At 30.7% G+C, this 14,279-nt stretch overlaps 1 protein-coding gene across 2 annotated transcripts in view; it reads right to left on the reverse strand.

Annotated features, from left to right (window-relative positions):
* LOC130892353 (matrix metalloproteinase-2-like) overlaps window positions 1–14,279 on the reverse strand; it is a 247,710-nt gene that overhangs the window by 155,271 nt on the left and 78,160 nt on the right. The gene's annotated exons all lie outside the window — the stretch shown is intronic.

The raw sequence follows: 14,279 nt of genomic DNA on the forward strand, positions 1-14,279 counted from the left end.
TTAATTCTTTTTCCACAAAAATTAATGTTGAGTCGAGACTCAAAAGTACTTTTCCATGTTTTTTTACATAAATAAAAGTGATTCAACAAATTGCATAGCAGTAATATATTTTATTTTTCAATATATTTTTTAACATTACAAAATATTATGCGAAATATTGAGATTTTGTTAGCGTCATTTGAACAATTCGATTCCTTTTCATCTATAAGCAGGTTTTCTTATAAAAACTAAGAAAGCCTTGATATGAAGATGTGATATGAACGGGATAAATATATTGTAACGAAACTGGTTTCAAAACTCCTACACAGTAACAGGTATCACCACCACATAGATGATGTTGCATATCTAAAATATAATTAACTAGAAGGCAACTGATGCAGAAATCGCTGATACAGAATAAACTTCCTGTTTTATAGCTATTTGAATAATCATGTAATTATTATACTTCAGCAGCTGGTTACGGTTAAAATTTTCAGTTGCAGTATGAATACAATTGTTCTAAAGAGTTGACTAAAATTAAAAATGTTAAGTGAGATAGTTTCTTTTTATATTTTTAGTGTTGGCAACACTGACTGTCCCTGATTTATGTATTAAGGCTCAATTTTATAAGGGAAGTTTAATGACCGTTTACGTTTGTCGTTGCCGTTGACGTTACAAAATTAAAAATATTGAAATGTATAAGACCAATCATAGTTGCCGTTTGCCAATCGGTCTGCCGTTGGTGATTCTCAACATAATTTTATTTTTTTCCGTCGTTCGTAGCAATAAAAAAGAACCAATCACATCCGTTCGTGTTTGTCACGTTTGTCCCAATAAAAAAACCTTTATTCTTTATTTTCCTTCATATCCATAAATACTGGATTACAAATAAAAACACACAAAAATATCATGAAAACAAAAAGCAGTACACACGTCAAAAAGAATAACAAAATTTTTAGGTTAACGGCAAGAACCCTTAATTTTATGAATATGGTGTAGACTTTGCTACAATCGTCACCCGCGAACGGCAATCGAAAACGGAAATTCAAGTTTATGAATCGTCCTCATACGTCACATTAAATCTCAGATACCGTTTTTTTTCGCGTTTTATAAACGGCGTTCACCGACACCGACGGTTTAAACGTTACCGGCAGTCAGGTAACGCGGTAAGAGGATCCGAACCTAATTTTTTCAAATTGTTCACATTTTTACGATATTATAAAGGAATTTGATAATTGCAAAGTGACATTCTAGTGACAACTAGCAGTAAAATGTCTATTTAATTGTGACTTGTAAAATAGGGGCTTAAAAATAGGCTCTAGTAATACCTAGACAGATTAGCCTTTGAATATTTGTTTGTTGAGCAGTTGTTGTCCAGTTTTCGAACACCAAACAAGCGCTGCGTATGTGATCATGCATTCACATATTCATACGTACAATGGCGATTTATGCATCGATGATTTGGTTTGATACATTTGTATGGTGAAAGAAGGAGACTATATCTTGATTGGCCTAGTATTTGATGTTTTGTTTATTATATGAATATTTATTTTATTTCATTAGTTTATATGGTAGCTACGAAATTATTTCTCTACATTTGAGCAACTAGTAGTATCCGTAAATAAATAGCTTGAGTTATTATGATGTGTTACTGACTATAATAAATCGACAAAGATTCTTGGAATTATTTACTCCGTCAGTTTGTACAATACAAAAAGGAACACTCCATTTTTGTTATTGAGAGGAGTGATGCCACTTGAATAATTTGGAAGTTTTCAAATTGAATTAACAAGGAATTTTTTCTGGAAAAATTGATTTACCATGTACACCTTCAGAAATAAGGCCAGTAGCTTATGTTACTATACAAAATTTCTTGCCAGAATAATCCAAAAATAGATATAACGGTATATATAAACTGGTATAACAGCAAGAACTGAAAGGAATCATTTACAAAAATTATATTTTTGGTAAAATCGAACAAACTCAACACTAAATATAAAACAATGCAAAACTTTTACACCAGATTAACTCAATTATTTCATAAATAAAGCTCCTAATAAGAAATTTGTAGAGATATTATTACATTCTTAAAATTACCAAACTTGTCTCATTCAAACTCACATATTCGGTTTACTAATTATTCAAACTTTATATACAATTTTATCCCCGTAATTGTATCTTAATATCAATGGTTATGGTGGTAGATAATATTCAACTTGCGGTATGAATATACATCTACGTTATCACAAATAATATACTATTTCAATATTTTTACTATATAATAATCTTGGTACATATTTACAAGCATATTTGAATACGCCCGATTATATTTTGACTTTTTAACTATAAGTGGATAAACAAGTAATTTACGATTTCGACTAAAATACTGATGATCAAGAAGGTTCTCTTCATAAGATCTGTTTTGTTCTCCTATTATAGGTCATGGAATTTATTTCCAAACTTTAAAGTGATGTGTAAGTATGAAAGAAGAAATTCTAATATTTTTTATTGCTGAAGATTGAAAGTAACAATCATGTTACAAGGAAAGTAACAGTGCATCCGGCAAAATTAAGAATAAATCTTTGAGAAAGAAAAAATATAATGATTTGGGAAATCTGTATTTTTGTTTAAATGAAAAAAGGTGCAATTTATGTGAAATTGTTGGAAAAAAATATTCAATATTTTGGTTAGTTTTCAACCCTGTCACAAATTAATATACACTATTTTATAATGTATATGAGTATTAGTTAGAAATTCTTTTAAATTATAAACTGTCAATTGTGAAATTTGATGGTTTCGCATTATCCTTGATCCCAGTGCACTGTGTATTTGAACTTCCTTCAATTGTATGGATTTTAAACATTTTCTATTGTTATGTCTTCGGCTTGTTTTCAATGAACTGTGTTTTCAAAGGAAGTTGAATACGATTAAAATTCCATTTCCTGTGATGAAATTTAGATACGAATACAATACAAAAGTGGTGCTTCTCCCGAATACGTCAGCTTGTCATGCTTATTTTTGCGTTCATCATAGTGGTACAGCCTCAATTTAAAATTATTCATCCATGGCTGGCAAGGTCGCAGTTCGGTAATTAGTTTCCTTAACTAAAAATAAAACGTATACAAGAATCAGTTTATTTTTGTATCTGTGTGTTGTATTCTTCGGTTTTATTTAAAGACATGTTTTTTCTCTAGCTCAAATCATCTTGATGAGACGGGAACGTTAAGCTGTCATTAATTCAAACAGACAGAGAACTAAAAGTGGATGATTTTAATAGAATGAAATTATTCTCTCTTCATATACAGTGGTTTTCACACACGATCTTTATATTTTTATATCCTTTTTAGCTCATTAAATTCATGATTGAGAGCATTTCAGGAGGGCTCAATGCAGCGTGAGCAATGATACAAATAAACATGCTAGTAAAACAAAAAGGTGACAATAATTTACAGTAGTAAATATGAAAGAATTTTCTCGACACCATTTTAATAGTTGAATGAACACGAAAGATGAAACATTAGAATCGCAATCTGTAACAATTTTTAAATTATACCAATTTAAAATATTTACAATTGATCAGAATTTTGCAGGTTTGTTTACATGAAGATTCAAACAGACTTCTTAGGATGAGAATTTTTGATATAAAATAGGAAACCAGAAGTTTTTAGAACTGAAAATACCAGGGACAAAATTTTTTTTTTTTCTGAATCAGTTGTATGCTGATAACAAATAAGTAATTATTGTGTTTCTATGAGTTACTTTAGGTTGTGAATAGTATGCGGATTAACAGGCAGAATCTCTGTATAAGCTCACTTGTAGAACCCTGTAGAATAGTGAGAGCTAAAATGGCATGCCTCTAAACCTATTCATTGGCTCGTATATAACATGCTTTTTAAAACATGCTCTTCTTATTATTAACGGAAGGTCTGGTCTAAAATGCCCCTTAATGAAAATGTTTAAGTGCAAGTTGTGAAAAATAAAAAAACCAAATGACCCTCATGACAGTAATTCTGATTGCAATACTTTGCGAGACGAAATCAGAGTTGTGGTTAACTAGAAAGAACTTTAGTCTGGTAAATTTAGATTCATAGAGGTGAAAATTGGTAAGGATATTGGGAACATCATTATAAGTGAGAAATTAAAAGGCTACCTACATCTATCTCGTAACTAGAAAAAATTTTATTCAAGGTGAAAGGTATCAAGAATGTTAAAAAATATATATTAATGATTTGTGTCCTAAAAGCAACCGTTTCAGAGTTGAAATTTGTAATATCCATAACATGTTGTGCTTTGCTACTTCTAGTCATTTTACTTGGATTTTCTTTCTAAAAAATTATTCGAAATAATCGTTATATATTATGTAGTTTTTATTTACTGATTGCTTGTTGTTGTTTTCATTTTTTGCTATTTTATCTGCTCTTTCATTACACTCTATTCCGGTGTAGGATGGGGCTCACATGAAATTAACATTTATATTTCTGTTTCTGCAAGCGATTAGCTTCTTAATAAGGTGGATGGAATCTTGTTTGCAGATTTTTTTACCGCCAATTTTCTGCAATTCATTAAGTGCTTCTAGAATTGCAAACAATTCAGCTGAATGAATAGATATTAAAGTAGGAAGTACAAAGTATTTTGACAAGGTTTCGGAAAACAAGGCGGCTCCAGTTTATGAAATAATCTATGTATACTTTATAAAAGTTGTCGTATTTACTTTGGTTTGTTGGTGTTTCTGATTTATTGAGGTCGACAAGTTCTAGGTCTGTAGTAGGGACAGTTATTATCCATGGAGGATAGAGCCTATTGATGATATATCATAGATACTGAGGAATTACAAATTCATACTGAATAGAAACGTGTTGATTCTATGATAGAAAGGAGAATCAATTGAGGTAGTTGAAAATTTATTTTTGAAACGGTCAGGTATGATGTTGTGGATTATAGAATATCTTGTAATCGATCATCCATAGGCGAGATGCTCAGATATTATCTTTATAAAAATAGTGGTAACTTTCCAATCTCACCATGTAAACTCTGAATGAGATTTATATGATGTTAAGAATAACAAAAGATTTTTTCTAGCACAGACGACTGGTTCGTAGTGAAGTTTAAATATTATCAATGATTTGTGTAGTAAACTCGAGTAATATGCATCCCAGTTTCTGATTCCTAGTGAACTGAGTAGGTTGATTCCAGGTTGGCATTATTTCTTCAATATTAGAATATGTGCTTCCCATGTTAATTTTTAATCGAGTGTCATTCCTGAGAAATTTACTTCTTCCATATATTCTCACTTATCTTCATATAGATATAAAGTTTTGGGCTGGAGTTGAGTACTTCTTGAGAAATTGAGGAAATTTGTTTAGTTTCTATATTCTACAATGTTCACCTCTTTGTGAATTTTTGTCTGGAGCATAACTAGTATTTTTAGGGTAATAAGTACTTGGAGGTACTCAATTAAAAGTAGAAATGCGCATGTGATTATAGATTGATAGAGGATCTTATTAGTTTATTTGTCTTCAAAGTGCCACATTTTGGCGCTCAATCGTGCATGCGCACCTGCAGAAAACGACTAATCGAAACAAACATGTTCTGTACTCTGCATGTAATATGTCCAATGTTCTAACGTACACAAAATGATCATATTTATTCCAGTTGCGTATGTACACACATGCTGCTAAGTAGCAAGTACAAATAAATATTCTTTTGTACTCGATTTAAGCGTGTCTATTGCTGCTATAAAAATTTATTTATAGTTTTTTTATTACCTCTCCTGAGTATTTGATAAAAATGATTCAAATTCCTATACGGTGCATTGGAGTAACAGAGAAAATAAGTAGTTAACGTCTTCATTCCAAACAAATCAATTTTAATAAGAATTTACAAGATTGATATTTCATTTAATTCATAAAATGAGAGGTTTAACGTATGTGAATGATACTGAAATTATTAACCATCAATCAAAGTCCTCATGCCTATGTCAAAAGATCTTCCAATTTTTAAAAACTTTTAAAACGATTTACACAGAAAATTTACTCACCTATAGTGATTGAATAGGATATTTGACAAATTTTTAAAAAGGGGTTTAACGGATTTATATACCTCTAATTTTTCAATCTTTTGTTGTTAAATTGTCTTGATTCTAGTTTTCTTCTTATAGATAATTCAAACAGGTAAAAAATTGACATTTCTACTAATTTCCTTCTGAATAAAAATATATTAATATAAGTCAAATGTCAATTTTTTATCTATTTGAAAAGCTAATATCCAACCAGAAGAGATATAAAATCAAGTAAATTGAGTGAAAAACATATAGAAGGGTCTAATAAATTGAGAAACTGCAAAAATAGATTACAGTCGAATTACCCGTTTTAAAAATAATGTTTAATTAGAAGAGAATTAGAATCTAGACAATTTGGTAATAATTTTTTCATACTATCATTGAATTTAAAATTAAATTTTCAGCTTTTCGCTGAAATGCTCATTGCCAATAAATCGGAGCATTGATGTCAGTATAGGAACAGTTAACGACATTGTTCACTGTTTTTTTGTTTTTCTGTTGTTCTTAAAAAATTATAAGTGGTGTATAGTTCCTATGTTTATTACTTTTTGTGCGAATCACCTCAGAAACTATTTACTCTCATGCCTACAGTAAACAAAGTAGTTAAAACTTGCTCGAAGATATTCAGGGATTTTATCGACTATAACTTTTACAATTTATATTTGTAAACATCACTTCGATGTAAGTATGAATTAATATATTTATTTCTATCATTTCCTTCCTCATTTTACTTTTTTCCGTAGTTACATAGCTGCTAGGTTTGAGTTCAACCACACCAATAATTCATTTAATTCAACTCCAACAACTGATAATTCAGTTGAGGGCTGCAACCATCCCAGCTAGTCCTAGTATTATCTTTAATATATAAAAATCTGAGTTGTTTTCAATTTATATATAAATTTTTTTCTTTTGGATACGCAGTTTATTAATTGAATTCACAAGGTGTTACCCGTTTTTCAACCTTTTTTTATTCTTTTTAACGTCGTTCCTTAAAAAGCTGGGGGCATCCAATTTAATATTGATTGTTCACCCCATTTGAGTACTAAATATTTATATACTTTAACTGAGGCCGAATAACCTGAGGAAGAGCTCCAGCTGGGGAAGTAAAGGTTACAAATTAGCGCCCAACTGCATGTTTTTGATCACAGGACAAAATGTTTAAATTTAATGGATGATTTCTTTCATCAAATATTATTGTTTTGAACCCATAATGGCAGAGAAAAAATGTTTGCTTTATGTATTTTTGAATAAAAAACCAATACAAATTTATTTTCCATCATTGTCCAGTACCCTATTGGAAGCGGTATTGAAAATGTTTATATAGAATCCCCGCTAATGTGGCATATTGGCCAGTACGATAACAAAATTTAATCTTTGTTCCACATCAAGAATTTCTATGTAATTCTCATATAGCGTTTTATATTTATAGAACAAAAATAGATTTGAAAAATGCTATAGTTTATTTAACTACATGAAGATTTTTTTCATTCTTTTGACGAGCGAACAGAACAATACGATATTATCATTTAAAGTATTAATTAGATGTGAAGGTTGTACATGTAAGACAGGTATAGAAATGTGAAGGCTAGATGGAAAAATCACAACCCTACTTACGAGACTAAGGTAACTGCTAACTATCTCCAAGCTGAGCAGTTCTTCAATAAAATATAAACTCAGCTTATTCATTTCAAAAATAGTAATAAGTACGATTTTATCTATAAATATCACATAATCTATGGATTACTGAAAAAAAAACTCACAAGTAATGACAGTTCTCACTCAAAACACAAAAATCTATGTATTTAGCTTAACAAATGTAACGTATTTAATCTTACAAGATGATGATATTCATTTATAATTATTAATAATTCCTTTTACGAGTTCAGGAAAGATCATAGCTAATATATACTTTCCTTGACTTTTCCGGTAATAAATTTAAAAAGACGACTTAGCAGCTTCTCTGACTTCTGGTGGTGTTAAATATAAGTCATTTTCTTTCTCTTTATTCATTTTTATTTGATTATTTAACAAAATTTCACACAAAATGTCAAAACCCTGAATCTACGTACATATATAATAATATTGACAGTTTCGAAACAAATTTATTTTATCTCAAAAGCTATTTTGATTTATAAATTATTTCGCAAAACCTGATACCTATGTTAAAAAACAGGAACTGGACTAGGACAATTCACTGTTCCAAATTTTTTTATGTGTAAAAAACTGAATTGGAAAAACAATATAATATAGCTAAATCATGAAAGCAGTGATTAATGGATACAATAATCACTGCCGTGATTACTGGTTATTGTTAAGGTTCTGCAAACAGACGTATATAATGGCTACATTGTACAACAGTCGTGGACAAAATAATATTTTCGATCGTCTTGGCAAAAATCCCGACAAAATTAATGCTAAAATTTGGTTCAAGTAGGTGTAATAAGACTGCTGTAGTGTGATACTTGTTTCAACAAACGTTAATTGTGTCATTTTGTCAATTTCTTTATTGAATTCTATTTGCTTTACATGCAACATACTACTAGGACTAATATGAGTGCTTTTGATAAAGAAGAAGTAGAATACCGCAATAATTTAAAAATGAGGAATCAAAGCGAAAAAACAACTTATTTTTCTCACAATTTGTTACTCATATATTTGCTAAATCAAACAAGGTGATTTTTACTTGATGCTGAGAAGTATTTAGAAAAGTATATGAAGCTGAAAGCGTTCCTAAAAGGCCATTCCAAAGGGTATCGACCAAAACAAGCTATGATCTCTTTTTGGAGGAACTGAATAAATTTGTTGTCGAAGAATTTTGATCATCTATTACTTTTGAACAAAAAAGTAATTATAAACGAAATTTTGGAATATGTCATTAGTCTTTTGCTCATGTTGCCGCACGAATGAATTATATTCCACGGAAATTGAAGATATAGATCACAACGGGGCTCTTATATACACTTGTAACCAAAACGAAGATGTCCAGATTGTTTCCGTTTTGAGTGAATTTTGAGCAATTTTTAGATAATATCTTCCACTGCGACCAACTCATGCCACAACAAACATTTTTCCCATAATGGTAAATGCACCATTCAAAAATTTGGCATGAATAAGCAAACAAAGTTATGTTTCTAAAATTAAAAGATTCGGAACTTCATACGATTCATTCATTTCGTCGATCATCGACAACATTTCGCAAAGTTGCCAGAGGTTACACCAATGATAATGTAAAAAATAAGTTGGAACGAGACAGAAAAATTGTGGAAGAGTAACTGTACCAGACAAAGTTTTTACAATATTACAAGTACAATTGCTATAAGAAGTACAGCTTACAATATGACCTAAGAAAATCCACCATAATTTATTATCATTTCTACATAAACTAATAATATATTGTGTTTCTCTTTTGATAGTTGTAGATGAAGGATAGTATCCTATTCGTGAGTAATGGCCAATTCTGATCTATTTAATAATAAATTGTTATTTATCGAAAGTAGAATGTGTACTTTGTCAATGCAAGAATCTTTTCTTGCATTAGTACAATATTGCACATTTTGTCATATTATGTACGCTTGCGGTAAATGCTATTCATATACAGCTGTAACCGTAAAAAGTTATGAATACAAAACCTGTTAATAATGTAAGAAAATCAGTATAACCGTTCATCAATTCGCATCAGATTGGTTTTTCGTCTGAAAAATGTAAATGTGGAGCAAAGAAATGTTGTGAAATTCCATGTGAACCTTGGCAAATCTATTGTTGAAACTTATATTGGAAAATGTATATGGAAATTGCTTAAGGCATGTACATGTTTTCATTCATTCGTATTAACGGATAACCATATAGAAGAAATAAGAATTATATTTGATCTGATATTCAGTCAACTATTCGTATAATGATAGAAATTGATAAAAAATCCGCACGAAAAGATTTCGTGACACTGGTGATAATTAAACAAGAATGTATGTATCGTATGCCGAGACGTGTTTAACATCCTTTAACATCCCAGTCTTATAATATTGACATATCTTGCATTGGGCGACGTGTACGAGTTCTATATCCAACAGTGAAATCTGCGTACAAAAGAACAAGATATGTGATCGTTGAAGCTGAAGATAAAGAAGCTCGCGTCTTGGTGGAGCTATCAGCATGGTTTCAAGCAATAGAAAGTACGCATGGAGCTTTGTAGGAATATTAAAGATCAGTCTCGTTATTTGAGAGCAACAACTTGTATAATGATATGATATAATATATTCTTCATTATACAGAAAATACAGTTGTATTTATTTCACTTAGCTAAGAATTATCATATTACTAGGTAAAGCTGATAAAAATACATATTAAAATGACAAAATCAAGCTTCATTCAATTAATTGATATTTTAGTTTTCATCTAATTTTCAAAGTGTATTTTCCTATTCCTATATTTATTCACTAACACTGGGCGCTATTGACATGTTTTCTAAAATGAACTGCTCCCTTCTTTTCAGTATATTTATTTAAAGACCCAGCCCTTATAATAGACAATATGATAAGTAGCACGCTTTTGCTATTAGGCTCCCTTATTTTTAGTGGAATCTACACATGGCGTTTTGTCTATTAACTGTTGTTTCTGTTTTACAAGATGGGTGGTAACGAAACCCCAAAATTGATGAGTTTATTGACGGTAGTACGGGGCAACTCGTAATTATTTCTTGTAGATATTCTCAAATATAACACAAAATAATAATAATGAACATTTTCTTCTACAAATAATAATAGTCTTGTCTGTTGAATAATATTAACAACTCGATCAAGTTATCATATTTAACCCTCATATCAAAAGTTGCATCAAAATCAAATCATCATGTATTATTTTGGAACAAGCAGGTGAAGATCTTCAAATTTACAGCTTTACACGTCTTCGTGAGTCATCGGCGTTAAGTTCTATGATAGGGGATGGTAACAGCACAACTGTGAAAAAACTCAGAGGGTTGAAATTAAACAGCATTTCTCGAAAGTTACATTGACGATGACACAAATAACAAGTCTATTCACGAGTAATAGTTATTACAAATTCGTTCTCATAAATAATAGCCATAATTGAATAATATACTAAATATTAGTAATTATGTCTCAATACCTACAATCCTTAGATAATAATAACGTTTATTGATAAATTTAACAAATACAGTAATAAAATACAATTAAAATTGAATAAAATTGAATAAACATCTAGACATCCACAGAAGTATTGTACATACTTGTATGTGGTGAATATAGGCTGGTGTGCCAAAATTAAAACATTATAAATACATTTTTACATGATTGTGTTTCAGACATACATTTCGTACATGAGTTTACTCTTCTCTGTTTTTGTTTCAGCATTCTATCATTTTGTGTATTTTTGTTTTGTCTGTTTCTTTAACAAATGTTACTAGTTGGGTTTTGAAGCGTTTAAAAGAAGTTTCATCGATAATTCTTTGTGGTAGTTGCCCGAATAATTTAGGTGTCTAGTAGAAGTAACCTTTTTGACCTATTGCTTTAAGTGCTGTTGGTCTACAGTATTTATTATTCGATCTTGTCACGTATCTATGATTGTGAGTGGTAAGTTCGTATTTATTTTTATATTGATGGCATCCTATCTGAATAATGTATAGTTGTCTAACATCCGATATTTGCGTTTCAGTATAGAGTAGTGAGCTTGAATACCTTGTTGGTTTGTTGAGAATCATTCGGAGGAATCGCTTTTGAGTCACTTCGAGGGCATTTAGATAGCTCCTTGATACTCCTCCCCAGCCAATAATGCCATAATTGAGGTGTGACTCAACCAAACTGTGATACAGTATTTTTTTACATTTAAAGCTCAAAAATTGGCTTACTGGCTTTAATCGAAATAGGATACTCCGAAGTTTTTTAGTTAAATATTCCATCGTAAGTGATTGTCAATGTAAATGCCCAAATATTTAATTTTTTTTGCAGGTTTTATTTTAAAATCTTGTTGGATATTAAGATTGTATTTTGGCAGAGACGTTTCATGACTACTGAAGGGTAAATATACAGTTTATTGAGAGTAATCTGCTGTCGAACCAGTCTTTGAGTTTTCCAAGATCACTCTCAATATTTATTTTGAGATTATACCAGTCATCATGTTTTTAGTAAATCACAGTATCGTCCGCGAAGCTGATTATTTTTCCAATTGTTTCCTGTTCAAATAGATGCACTTATACTCAATATTTAAGTGATAAGTTCTCCAACTGTAGTAGGTGAAGTAAGTTTACAAAATACTCATTACTAAAATATATTGTTCAAGCTGTTAATTATTTTAGTTTTTATTTTATTTCAATCCGTCCATGTAAACAAATTAAATGAAATTTGATATAACATCCCTCAGATTACTGCTCTAAGCTAACAATGCTCTCGTTTATTCTGCAGAGTCAAGGAATGACTTCAAAACCTTTTCCTAATAACATATTATTTATTTTCAGGAATAGCCAATAGCTGTAATAAAGCTGAATCCGAATTTAGGCAAACAAAAAGATTTTTAACTAGTTGGAGTTTATGGAAACGTCGGTCGTTGATATTCATAATATACGTAGGTTAACTTCACTGTTCCCTTTCAGACTTTGAAGACGATAACTTATCGAAAAAATTTTAGTAGTCAAAAACTCGCGAACTTTGAACGGCTTGTAGCACGACGCGTGGCCATGATGTATAAGAAAACCGCTGATTTATTTTCCTTCTACACACCATTTTGCGAACGTTCCAATATCTCATTGTAGACTTCATAAGTCACAGAATTCTTATCGTACAATACCCTCACAATACATGCACGGTTGATATAAGTACACTTGAACATACAGAAGCTCAAGATCGATATCCAGAGGCATCTCCATACGGCAGCACCATTCGAATTACTGGAGAGTAATAGGGTTTACCCTCTTGTGCTTACTTGATCCCAGCTATAAAAATCTGTTGATAACGTGTCTTCTCAGTTTCTATACAACTAACAGTCTCCATCTTTCACTCTCCAATGATGTATATAGATGATAAACTCAACCTATCAGTTTTTCCTTCTGCGATTATTTTTGAGGCAGGTATTTATAGCTATCGAGTTTCACGACTGTTGTTTTCATAACTATTATTTTTTTGTGTTTTGTATTGATAGTTTCAAAGCTTGTAGGATTATATGATTTTTAGTTTTAGTAAATTAATTTTTCGTATTTAGTGATTATTCGCAGACAATTGAGTTGGTTGTTTTCGTTATTTTAACTCCTATCATATTCCCGTGGCTCATCTTCTTATGAATTGCTTGTCTTTTCTCATTAATTTTATCAAAAGCAACAACAGTGAAAATTAATGGATACAAAGTTTAATTTACTCCTTGGGCTGCTTGGAATGCTTTCCATATTTGATCATTATACATTTTTTATATTCAGTATAGACCTTTTATATTTTCTATTGATTATTTTCACAATTTAACAGGCTCGAAGAATTTTCCGCAGAGAAGAGAAGAAACATTTGGAATAAACAAAATCGACCTAACTTATGTTTTCGAACTTTACAAGTAATCTTATTTCTTTAGAGAAATAAACAAAAAGCAAACATATGTTTAATTTGATACGAGCTGATCACATGAAAACAGTCGTGTCTTTATATTTCACTTTTAAAGTCTTTTACACATTAACCTTATTTATAAATTAATAATATCTTTGGAACAGAATCGTACTTGAAATTCCGTAGTATAATTTAAGTTCATTCATTAGACATATCTTGTAGAGCAATTTTTTGCAAGGAGAAAGACTATTATAACCTCTATATAACGATGTGGTTTTCAGAAAACTGAAAAATGGATTTTTTTGTCAGTGGTTAAATGAAGCAGTTCACAGAACAAAATGTTTACTGCTTTGTACGAGGTTTTGCTAATAAAAACTACTATAGAAGCTTATGCTAAGGCCAAAAAAATGAATGTTTATTTTGTGTATAAGTTTCTTTTAGTGATTTATCAGTTTCAAAAAAGGCGTGTAATGACAATCGGCGTTCAGGATGGTTTTCAACGTCAAAAACGGGCATCATCTGAATATACACGGCCCTACGTAAGCGTATGAGAAGCCGAAACCCTGACCAATTCCTGAATTGTACAACACGACAATTAACCAGGTCTTTATACTCTGTGAAAGCATTCCTTAAAATATACGCCATTATACAAAATCTCCAAAGGTGGTCAAAGCAAAAGCGACGGAGGTTAACAACAGGTTAATAGT

Source organism: Diorhabda carinulata, chromosome 4 (assembly GCF_026250575.1).
Source record: "Diorhabda carinulata isolate Delta chromosome 4, icDioCari1.1, whole genome shotgun sequence".
Lineage (NCBI taxonomy): Eukaryota > Metazoa > Arthropoda > Insecta > Coleoptera > Chrysomelidae > Diorhabda > Diorhabda carinulata.